Source organism: Myotis myotis, unplaced genomic scaffold, assembly GCF_014108235.1.
Source record: "Myotis myotis isolate mMyoMyo1 unplaced genomic scaffold, mMyoMyo1.p scaffold_m19_p_9, whole genome shotgun sequence".
NCBI classification, from domain to species: domain Eukaryota; kingdom Metazoa; phylum Chordata; class Mammalia; order Chiroptera; family Vespertilionidae; genus Myotis; species Myotis myotis.
In genome coordinates this window covers 68,584,614-68,597,600 of record NW_023416401.1, presented here as the reverse complement: position 1 = coordinate 68,597,600, position 12,987 = coordinate 68,584,614, and the positions used below count along the sequence as shown (strand labels likewise).

Genomic DNA, 12,987 nt, shown 5'->3' with positions numbered 1-12,987 from the left:
CTGCTGCCCACTGCCAGCACCGCGTCTCCAACACCCTCCATGTTCCGTGCCACCCCTTGGTGGTCAGCGCACATCATAGTGAGAGGTACTCCCGGTCAAACTCCCAGTCGAACAACCACCCGAGGGGACAATTTGCATAGTAGGCTTTTATTATATAGGATAGTCCTAAAAAAAAATACCATTTGGAACTAATGCACAATCCACTGTTGGAATCATGAGGAAATAAAACAGGTGTTCAAGACACAACCAGAAAAGTGCTTCGGTCTAGATGTTTCCAATTATGAGTATGAGAAGACATTATAAAAAAAATCAGATTTCAGTTCAATATTTAAAAATCTCTAAAATACAAGCTATTCAATAACACAGCATTGCTAGAGAAGAATGTTTTTGTCTTTAGGAGAGGACAGTGAGAAATATAGGAGAATTCTTTCTTTGGGAGGAGGCTTAAGACTGACACAAAGATGACAAAGATGACAACAACCTGGTGACTTGTGGGGCACCAGATCCAATCAGGTCCCATTAGCTCTGGGGAGCCAAGAGAAGCCCACAGACTGTTAGCCGTTCCAGGACCTGATGTCACCCAAAGTCTTTGTAAAATCAAATACGTGACATTTATTCCACTTAATATACAATCAACTTCTAAGCTCTGGTGGTTGGGTTTTATTTGTTTTTTGGACTTTTGAATCAAGTGTTTATTTTCACTAAGCTCACAATTCTTAATAGGAATCATTCCTAATACAGCCGATGAAGAATTACCTATTTGTAAGGGTAGTACAACTATTATGCAGAGAAAGTGCACAGTCCAGAAAAATGTAACAAAAAAGACTAAAAAGGAGAGGTCACATCTATACTGATTTAGAGTCCCTAAAGAATTCTTCAGCTCCCTTCTTACCCCCAACTCTGGTTTGCCTGCTAAAACATGGTTTATGAATCATCCTTGGGGAATGGGAAAGTATAGTGCACTTGACTAAAAATAGGTAGGAGCATTCGATAATAAATCTACTCTCTTGATATGCTTGTGTCACCATTAAATGCTGATCACTAAGGGAAGTGTGATCCTTTCTGCCCCTCACAGAAAGGCTGGAAGAAAATCAGCCCCAGGCCCTGCCAGAAGGTAATGGAGTGTCTGACTTGACATGCACACGACCAAGAAAATAACACTGATTTTAAATGCCTGGGACCTGAAGCTCACCTGTCGGAATGAACAGTGAGGTTGCTGGTGATCTTTTCCATGTGATAACTATAAAATGACTGCTTGTCCCTTGAAGTAAGAAATGATACATAGTCCATTTTTTTTATTTACAACAGCAATTAGAAAATAGCAATTTGATAAAAGGATCAGATAAAAACCATCTCTCATATTCATTATGATTCTGGCTCCAGCATTAAGCAATGGCAAGTTATAGGTTATAAATAAAAATTGGCCAGATAAAGATATTTGTTTCTCATTTTAGCATTTCTTCAAAGGTTTGTAAAATGGGACTTCTGAGGGACACTGGGAGAATTTATTTACATCTTTCCACAGATAGTTTCCACAAAGTGGAGAGTGAATTCTAGCTGACAAAGAGCATGGCGGTGATTTTTCACATCTGTGGGAATCTTCATAAACATATCTGCACAGGATTGAAAACAAGTCACACATTTCGCCTCAGAAAGAATTGCAGAGACCAGTAACATAAATAAAATGTAGGCAATATTATGAGATAGCAAGTTGAAATCTAGTAAAAGGTGACATGCCCTAGGTTGGTGGAATGAATAAACTGGAATCTAGAAAATGCCAGGAGAGCAATCCTCCATCACATGAAGGAAAATGTCTGTGAATCCGTTTTGAGAAGTACTTCACATGGTACATCAGCCTGAAAGTTCTAGAACCCAGCAACTAGCACCTCTTTACCACAGTGTGCAGAATACTCACCAGACGGCTCTGGACCAACTGCAAGTGATGTCTGCTCAGTCAAGCTCCCAGCGCCGTCTTCTGTGAAGCAAGCAGACACAGACCAGAGAAACATCAATGTATAGAACTTCTCAAAATCTCATGGAAAGAAACATCCCTTTGCATTTCAAAATCAGAATCTATAACTTTAAAGAATACATCAGAAAGACACATTAATAAATTAGTGACATTTCTAAATAGATGACAAAAACATAGTCATTAAATCAGTAATATTGTGCTATACCCAGCCTATAGCATTTACACACCCTGTCTACTAAGCTGCTGATCTACAATTTACCTTCTTAACCTATCAGAATAATTAAGTAGCCATTGAAGGACATCGTTATTAAAAATCTTCTAAAATTGATAGAATGATCTTTTCCTGATTAACAGTAAAATGCTCTCAGATGACCTGTAATTGTAAGAAACAGTTTGTCCTTTCAAAGAAGAGCAGTGCTGAAAAGGAAAGATTTACAATGAATTGCATCTATCTACCAGGAGTCATATTCTATGTTTATTTCTGTATTATCTTTTATAAGTTGTTTATGCGGACTTTGGATTTGACATTGGATTTCTGGTTGACTGACATTTAGATTTCAAGATCTTTCTAAGATGGGGTGCAGGGGGAATTCTAGAATGTGTCTGAAGTACATAGAAGAGGAAGCCAATTTGCATCTGGGAAGGTAGAAGCAGATAAAATCGCAATTGAGACATGGGAAGGTGATGTCTATAAAACTTGAATTGGGTTTGTGAAAATCATTATCTATGTATGGATATGTCTACAGTAAGATCCCAGAAAGAATGGTACCTCCCTACCTTTCAAGACAATGCAATTAAAAAGAAAAAAAGTGAACCTAAGACTATGTAGAACAGTGGCTCTCAACCTTCCTAATGCCATGACCCTTTAATACAGTTCCTCATGTTGTGGTGACCTCCAACCATAAAATTAATTTCGTTGCTACTTCATAACTGTAATTTTGCTACTGTTATGAATCGTAATGTAAATATCTGATATGCAGGATGTATTTTCATTGTTACAAATTGAACATAATTAAAGCATAGTGATTAATCACAAAAACAATATGTAATTATATACGTGTTTTCCGATGGTCTTAGGCGACCCCTATGAAAGGGTCGTTTGACCCCCAAAGGGGTCGCAACCCTCAGGTTGAGGACCTGATGTAGAAAGATATGGAAAAAAATTCTCAGGTCATCATATTATTTTTTTTAAAAAAACTCAAGTAGTATATAAATATGTATACTATGACCCCATTGTGCTAAAATAAATCTCACTAATCTAAATAGACAAGAACACTGTTATTTATATATGCAAAAATGTATCAGATAACAAGAAACTCTTAGGTGCGGCTGTCTCTCAAGAACTTATATTTCAGGAACATAAAAAAGGGTCTTTGCATCTTAACCTAACATTTAAACATTCTGGAATATTTTACTGTGAAATTGTAAATTGAAATTGAAAAAAAAATCCAGTTAATCCCAAAGTTTCTATAGAAAGGAATGTTACGTTTTACATATACAAAATTAGAGAATATACCGTAAAGCAGCATATGCACTTATGTTACTGATTTAGTGAATATTTACTAAGCCCAGGCTCTAAGCATGGATTGCATCATATTTATTTTAATCCACAGAAAAACTCTAAAGTATATGTACTGTGATTGTTCCCATTTCATAGCAGTCGGGTGAGTTTTCAAGATACACAAAGAGCTGGCATTCAAACCCAGACATCCTGGCCCATGATTAGCCTCCATGACTTTGCCTCTGCCATGGCATTTATCATGTTTTCAATATTACATTTATATTTGTAATAATGTATTAATATAAGACTTTAAATTCCATGAACACAAGGATTATTTGTGTATTAAAAACCATTATGTACATCTCCCAGCACCTAGTATAATGCCTAGCACATAGTAAGTGCTCAATAAATCTTTTTTGAAGGGATTAATAATTAAGTGGGCACCCTTTCCCACCCCCTCACCTTACCCTCTGCCCCCCACCAGAGCTGGGAAGTTGAACTACATAACTGTTTTATGCTTCTTGGGGCTGTGAAACAAGCTGAATTCAAAAAAAGCCCACTGATTAATGACCCTGCCAAACCATACTCCTCATTTTGAGAAACTACTTGTTGTCCAAGTCTTTCTGCAACTAGAGACTTAAAGACTGGACACATATTTTCCCTTTTCTTCTCTAATTCTCTAGTGACTATCCCACATAAAACTGATGCATTTTTCCATAAACCTTTCTAATTCTGTGCATGACTGAAAGATGGCAACATTTGAAAAAGCCAATCTTTGAGAAGTGAAGCAGTATAAACAGTTTGTCATGAACTATTTAGCTACTGGCATACACTACCCGTGGTCGGCAAACTGCGGCTCGCGAGCCACATGCAGCTCTTTGGCCCCTTGAGTGTGGCTCTTCCTAAGCCTTAGGAGTACCCTAATTAAGTTATTAACAATGTACCTACTTAAACTATATAGTTTAAGTTTAAAAAATTTGGCTCTCAAAAGAAATTTCAATGGTTGTACTGTTTTTATTTGGCTCTGTTGACTAATGAGTTTGCCGACCACTGCCCCTAGGCAAACTACTCTGACTTACTGTTGTAGTCATATGTGAATCGAGGCTTCAATCTAAATTTTCATTCTATTATTACTCTTAAGTGTTGAAGGGTATAAATAGGGTCTTTGATAAAGGAGAGATTGAATGAGTGAGGATGGAGGTCTTTGTGTCTGTGCATAGGTCTCTGTGAATCTCTGTGAGTGTTTATGTGTCCCTGTGTATAACACTCAAAAGAGGAAAGATATTTTTCTATGACAGAGAAGAAAACCGAATAAATAGATAAAATCCCCAAATCCCCAATCCTATTAGTTTTGGTATTATCAAAAGCTGTTTTTTATTCAACAAGGATGTGGAGATTATTCAATCAGGAAAGACAGTCTACTCAAGAAATGGTGCTGGGAAAACTGGATAGGTACATGCAAAGGAATAATGGTGGACTCCTACTTCACAGCACACACAAAATAGCTCAAAATTGATCATATAGCTAAATGTAAGAGTTAAAACTAACAAGGTCCCTTGTTAGAACAGGGGCAGATAGAACAACCCAGCTTTGACCTGGCCCAGCTGCATTGTGTAGACCAGGAAATTATGTAGCCCAGAGTGGTGATGGAGAGGAGTCTGGGGGAGAGGTTGGGGGTGGGGTGTTCATCATCCAGATCCAGAAAAAAAATTATAAAAGAGAAAAAACGTAGGAGCTAAAACTATAAAAGTCTCAGGAGTAAGTACAAGTACAGTTGACAGATGTGTTGGGGCACTGGCCACCCACATAATTGAAAATCCGAGTATGACTTAAGTTGGCTCTCCACATACCAGCTTCCCTATTACAGATGGAAAATACAGTTGATCCTTGAACAATGTATATTTAGGACCCTTGAAAGATTCAGGTCCTAAATCTGCATTGTTCAAGGGTCAACTATAAATACTTGAGACCCTGGGTTAGGCAATGGTTTCATAGATATCACCCCAAAAAACACAAACAACAAAAAAAAATATAAAGTGGACTTCAGCAAATTAAAAATTTTGTGCTTCCACGGTCACCATTAAGAAAGTGAAAACACAACCCACAAAATGGGAGATGTTTTTGCAAATCCTATACATATTCTCTCTCCATGTACCATTCTAAAATATCTGTATTTTACATAGAAGCTGCGCCATTAATAATAAACTGTAAAATATCTCCCCATGGACCATCAGAGGGAATGTGTGCCACTGCAGGAAACAACGTGATGGTAGATAGTGAAATGGCCACATCACGTTGTTTCCTGCAGTCACACCCTTGCAGCCTGCAATGTCCCATCAAGAGATGGGACTGTTTCTCCATCCTTTGAACCTGGGCTTGACCACGTGACTTGCTTTGTAGTTGAGACACAGCAGAGGCTGAAAAGCCTTGTACATGGGGACCTGCCCTCTTGACATTCTTGCAAACTTGAGACGACCATGTGAACCAAAATAAATGGTTATTGATTTAGGCCACCACGATTTGAAGAGGTTCATCATGCTGTACAAATTCACAGACATAAGTGTTCTCTCACATTGTGTTTGTTTGCAAAACAATAATTTTTATGTTCAGTAGTAAATCAGAGTGAAATGACCTCTGCTTTGGTTCAGTCTTGCCCAATTATTCTTCACTTGAAAAAAGAGTCTCAATGTTAAATTTTTTTTGGTAGGGTATTAGTGCTTGTCCTTTTGTGTGTGATATATACAGGGTGTGGAAAAAGTGGGTTTACAGCTGTGAGTATATGAAACACAGAGTTTATTCTTGTATTATTATTATTATTATTTATCAATTACTGTATTATTTTCCATACGAACAACAGTACAAGCCCCTGTATACTGCATGTACATTAGCACTTAACTTCTATTTATGAAAAATAGCATCATTTTTCTATTGAATTAAGTATATCACAGTAAGTATAGTTATTTATGATTATTTACCATAGCAATGTTACTATCTTACCAGAGTTATTTACCAGATAGATCTTATATGTAAATAAATATATTTAACTGGAAAATATGAATGATAAATTCAGGTGAAAGACAGATTTGGTTAAGTTCATAAAAGTGGCTCCTGGATAACCCAAGTTTAGAACCCAGTGGTCAGCAAACTGCGACTCGGCAAACTGCAGCGCACGAGCCACATGCGGCTCTTTGGCCCCTTGAGTGTGGCTCTTCCACAAAATACCGGCTCTTCCACAAAATACTGACTTCTGCGCATGGGCCACAAAGTTTCAGTTGCACTGTACATGTGTGCCCGCACATGGTATTTTGTGGAAGAGCCACACTCAAAGGGCCAAAGAGCCGCATGTGGCTCGCGAGCCGCGGTTTGCTGACCATGGGACTAGACAATGCTTCTCAAACTTGAACACGCATACAGATCACCAAGGTATCTGGCTGAAATGTGGATTCTGTTTGAAAGAGGTCTGACGTGGGAAGAAGACTCTGCTTCTCTAATTATCCCTGAGCTGATGTTGATGCTGCTGGTTCCAGAGCAGCTCTGAGAAGCAAGCACGGGAGAAAGTCAAACATCTGGCAATCCGTTAAAGCCGAGGGCAATCATGTACCAGCTGAGTGGTCTCGAGCACCTGGCTTCACCTCTCTGAAACCACATCTCATCTGTGAAAGGCAGGTGATGAGAGGACCCATCTCAGACTCCTGGGACAGGGTGAAATGCGATGGGACACGCAAGGCACACAGGACACTACCAGCCATCAGGAAGGACTCGATTTCCACTTTGTTCTCCCTCATAGTTAATGACTTCCAAAGCAGTCCTGCAACAGAATTGCAGGTTAACAAAAGGGAAAGAGCTGGGCCACAAGGACCTTATGTTAGCTCAGATGGCACCATGTCACAACATTAAAAGTCATAGGATCTCAGAATCTTATTTCACCAATGCAATCACATTTGATGATCTCACATACGGTGTGAATATGTTTATGTCTCCCCAATGTCACTCAACAAATAGTTAGAGCGGATGCTGTGTGTTAGACACTGTTCTGGCTCTGAGGATATGACAGTGAACAAAGCAAATAAAACTGAGTCCTTGCCAAGCCCACACCCTCCAGTCCTCTCAGTCTCCCAAACGGCTCACATGTTCTCACCCCTCCAGGCTGCTCTGAAGGAGAGGCTGCGGAGGGCCGCATCTGGCCACTGTATGCTTACATGTCCCCATGGCCATCTTTTAAAGTTTGAGCTGGTATTAACATTTGTTAATGGGAGATTTCATATACATCTCTGCAACCCCAGCTTCCCTTGAAAATCTGGGTGACTTAGCAACGTGGACCTAGAGTGCTGCAGATAAGCCAGCGACAGCTGAGGCAGATGTCCCCTCTGAGCTGAGTGCTTCAGCTCCCCACAGCCCCCACCCTCCTGGGTGTCCCAGTTCCCCTGAGACAATTCCCTCACCTATATTCTGCTCTCCCCATATTCTCCTTCCCCACCACTGAGTTAGTGAGCCCTAAGTGAACGGCACAGTCGCCAGTACTTATAAACATGGAAGTGGATTCTACCTTCTGATTCCAAGGATTTTTTTCCTTGACCATAATGCAATAACTCTCTCCCAGGAGAGCAATTTAACCATTTATTTGCCTTTCCTAAGTCTAAAGCTGTCAATTTGAGAATCTAAATCTGCCCAGAAAATTCACAGCTCCTGTACCTGCCACTCCTGTGGCTAACTGGCTCTAAGATGCACAATGGGGAGCTCTTTGTAGGAGCTTCTTATGAATTATTTTATGGATTTTTTTCTCTAAGTAATGGTGATGGCTTTGCAATTACACACCTATATTCTTTTGCCTGGTGTTCTATGGCTGCACAAAAAACTGCCACAAAATCCGTGGCATGAAACAACTCACATGTGTTACCTCTTAGTACTGTAGGTCTTGGTTTGGTACCACTGCTGGGTTCTGTCCAGTGACTCACAAGGCTAAAATGAAGGTGTCTGCTAGCCCTCCTTGCTTTCTGGAGGCTTCGAGGAATTATCCCCTTCCAAGGCTATTGGCCGGTTTTACTTCCTTGTGGTCAAAGAGTCAAAGGGTTAAGGACATGTTTCCTTGCTGGCTGGCCTCTGAGGACCACTCCCAGGTCCTAGATGCCATCCACACTCATTGCCACAAGCTCCCACCATCCTCAAGTGATGGAGACTCTCCCTTGTATGGAATCACTCTCTCTGTCTCTCTCTTTGGTCCTGTTTAGGGGCTGATCTGATTAGAACAGCCCCACCCAAGATAAGTTCTCATTCTTAAAGTCAATTGGCCACCCAAGGTACTGGTAACCTAACTACAGAAGTGACATCCCATCAGTCACAGTGCTGGGGTTATACAGGGTGTGTACACTAGGGGGCGGGAGTCTTGGACCATCTTCGAGTTCTGCCTAGAATACCTAGTAACTGCCAGTGTGCACTTGTCATCTGCGTGCATTTCTCTTCTCAGGCTGGGAACCAAGGCCATGTCACAAGAAAAGTTAACTGGCTAGTAGGAAGGATAAACAGAAGTTAAAACCAGGGAGTTTATTTGTAACAATTCTCCTGTCCATCACTAAAGTAGTTAATTTTAATCTACCTCTAAGAATGCATGTACTCCACCAAATTCCAAATCTATATGAACTTTTTCTCTCCTTTAACTTATACCGAACCTTATCAGCCTGGATGTCTAGAAAACTGACATTCTAGAAAGAGGGAGAGGAGATGAAAAACAAACATATAGCTATTACCCAGAAAGACAAATGAAGTGTATTTAATGACAAGTATCCAAATAACAGCAGGGGCTGAAATTTTTTAGTTACATTATATTTTCTAATGTTTAAAATTACACTATATTTCCTAAATTCAATCCATTGAAATGCTTTTTCGTTAGTTATTTGGAAGTTACGTAAAGGGAATACATACATAATCACACTAATATGTAAAGGGGAGGGTAAATATAATTAAAAGCATACTTAATACATCCACAGGCACATGGCATATTAAGATGTGTTTAGCAGAAAAATAAAATGAAACTGTTTAAGAAATCTCCCAAAAATGTTTGGTTAGAGAGCAAAACAGTCTGACGGTTTGGAAGAAGCAAAGTAAATAATAAAAATAATAACAATAATAACAATCGCCAATTAATGAGAAATTACTATGTCCGTATTAAATCTCACCAAACTCGATAGGTGGAAATGTTTTACAGATGAGGATGCTGAGGCACAGAGTGGTTACATAACTTATCCAGAGACATAAGGCAAGTAAACAAAGGAACATGACTTTACACTTGATTATCTGGGTCCAGGACCCTTCTTCTTAACTGCATCTGCCCGTGCATCCACCTGTGCTTCCACCCTGTGAAAGAGGCGTGCTTTCTCCACCGATTATATAGTATAAGGTGGTAGCCGAGTGCCTGTGCATTCTACTCAAATAGATCTGGCTCTCGTCCAAGGCCAAGAAGGGAGTGGGATGCTGCAGCCTGGCCAAGGCTGTTTCTATAATTTGCATAAAGACACCCTATATACCAGCAGCAGCTTTGTCCAAGGAAGCCTAAATTATCTTTAAAAAATAATCCAGGTATTCCTCTAACCCCTGTGTCTTTATTTAGAAGGGGAGAAAAAAACACAATTGATCCTTATTTCTTTTTTTTTTACACCTTTTCCATGGTCCTACATTTTGAAATTGAGAGATTATGAAAAGATCGGAACAAAGCAAAAGCTAACACTAGAAGCAAAGAAGGAAAACCACAGATTCCCTTTCCTATTGTAGAGAAGAAAGTGAGCCTTCCTCAAGGTCATAAGAAAAGACAAATCTGTAGTTCAATAACTGTAAACCTTTTTCATTAACTCCACCCAGCCAAAGTGGGGGCAGCATGGTACTGGGGTGTCACCAGCCACCAGTAGCATAGATAGCAAGAAACCCAAGCTTAGCAATGATAGTAATAGGTCACTGGAGTTGGAGATGGGGTGAGTGAGGAACACAGTATTACATCCTGACATTTGCAATACGGACACACTTGCTTTCAATGACTCATTGCGACAACAAGGTTGGACAAGCCTACGTGTCAAGTGACATTTACTCAGCGATCGTTCCTGGTCGTTCAAGGCATGACCAAGGACTGTGACCATGCCAGGGCTTTCTGCGTGAAGAGGGTGACCATGCCAGGGCTTTCTGCGTGAAGAGGGTGACCATGCCAGGGCTTTCTGCGTGAAGAGGGTGACCATGCCAGGGCTTTCTGCATGAAGAGGGTGACCATGCCAGGGCTTTCTGCGTGAAGAGGGTGACCATGCCAGGGCTTTCTGCGTGAAGAGGGTGACCATGCCAGGGCTTTCTGCGTGAAGAGGGTGACCATGCCAGGGCTTTCTGCGTGAAGAGGTGAGAGGCTCCAACTATACTTTAATCAGCCCTCTTCATGTTCTTCTGTGGTTCAATTTCAGCTCCAGTGTTCCAGTGGTCACTGAGCAGAAAGCACAAACTTATACATTTATTTTCTCAGAAAAACCTCCCTTGAATCTGATGTTTTGATTCCCCTGTTTGGGATCTTGGTTTTTACAAAGTTTTATAAAACTACATACTTTGACTTAAAATTGCCATGCACTGCAGCCAGAGTGCTTACACTTGCTTGAGATCAGACATAAGCCTCAAGGTCCTTGATTGCCCATAGTAGTCAGTGATCCCTCAGAACATGAAAGCAGGGTCTTAGTTTCAGCAACCTGGATATATGCCAACCCAGGTAATTATCCTCTGCCTACCTAATTTCCCCAGGCAATTTTAATTGAAAATGGTATTAACCTGTACTTCAGTTTTAATCTGCTCTGACTTAAATGTCCCTGTGTCCCTCTTCTTGCCTCCATCCTAAGCTAGCTGAGAATGTTTCTTTTTGAAGCTTAAGCTGGAAAAAAAATTGTTTCTGAATCTCCCAAGGGGGAAAATATCAGATAAATATGAGCCATTTAATTAGTATCAAATCAAGGTACTGAATACCATTGGCAGTGGTTGCAAGACGCCCTCCTTGTTGCCTAACCTTATGAAAAGTTTCTTTTGTAGGCAGAAACACAGAGGTTTTCTTGCTGAAAAACTGACCAAAAAAATGGGAGGGGTTAAGGGTGGAGAGGGAGAAGGATACTGAGAGGATTTCCCTCTCCTGAAATAATTTTAAAAGGTTCTGTGCCCTTGTTCATTTCCAAATAACCTGATTTAGAGTTAGCAGAACAAAATGCACAATTTAACACAGGCATGCCCGAAATTCAATGGAAATGCAAGGGAAATGTGCATGTTGAATACTTCCAACGTAACATGCAATTACAACGAAAGCCACTCATGTAACTGAGTTACATATGGAATGTAAACTTTCCAGTAGCACCAGTATAAAAGTACAAAAGAAACATAGAATATTACTAAGCAATAAAAACGATAGAACTGCTGCTAACGCAACAAACTAGATGGCTCTCAAGGGAATTTTGATGAGTGAAAAGAGCTAATCTCAACAAGTTACACACTATATGATTCTATGTATATAGGATCTTGAAATGACCCAAGTATACAGATGGATAACAGATGAGTAATTCTCAGGAGTTAGGGAGGTGAGAGAAGGAGGGAGGTGGCATGGGGGACTCTTGTGATGGCATTCTATATTTTGACTATGGTGATCATAAGAATCTATACAGGTGATTCATTGCAAAATTAATAACGAATCACTATTAAAGAGACTTCTGGTATCTTCTAAGAAATAATACTTAACAAGAGTTTCAATAGCTACATATTTTTAAATATACTTTTATTGATTTCAGAGAGAAAGGGAGGAGAGATAGAAACACCAATGATGAGAGAGAATCATTGATTGGCTGTCTGCTGCATGCCCCCCACCAGGCATCAATCCCGCAACCTGAGCATGTGCCCTGACCAGGAATCGAACCATGACCTCCTGGTTCATATGTCGACATTTAAACCCTGAGCCACCCTGGCTGGGCCCAAGAGCTGTATTATATAGTCTGGAATCAAGGATTATACTTTTTAACTATTCTTGAACCTTTGTAACTTTTTATATTCTCTCTTTCACTTTCTCATTTCTCTATGGTGGTTAGAAGTAGAACCGTATATAAAAGTCTAAGCGACTAAAGGACTGAAGGCCCAAAGAACCAATCCCTATGATGTGCACTGACCACCAGGGGACAGATGCTCAACGCACAGGGTCAGGCTCCCCCACCTGGATCAGGCCTGCAGGGATCAGGCTTCCTCCTGTCTGGTTTCGGCCTGATAAAGGCCGAAACCTGCTATGTGACATACCCCGAGGGGTCCCAGATTGAGAGAGGGTGCAGGCCAGGCCGAGGGACCCCACTGGTGCACGGATCCATGCACCAGGCCTCTAGTTATTAAAATAAAGAGGCTCCTTTGGGAGCAGTGGTTGCTCTTCAGAACCATTTGAGACTCAATGTTCCTCCACAGACAGTTATGAAGGAGAAAGGAACAAGTGATAAGTACATGATAGCAGCTTTGAGAAAATACATAAAAATGAGGC

The 12,987-nt window shown here is 40.4% G+C and overlaps 1 protein-coding gene across 4 annotated transcripts in view; it reads right to left on the bottom strand.

The window, feature by feature from the left end:
• Nucleotides 1–12,987, bottom strand: part of PLCB4 (phospholipase C beta 4) — a 382,360-nt gene that overhangs the window by 231,499 nt on the left and 137,874 nt on the right. For all 4 annotated transcript variants that reach the window (XM_036322572.1, XM_036322576.1, XM_036322574.1 and 1 more), the window contains one exon: nucleotides 1,916–1,975. The gene's annotated coding sequence lies outside the window, so the exon portion shown is untranslated. The remainder of the gene's footprint in view (nucleotides 1–1,915; nucleotides 1,976–12,987) is intronic.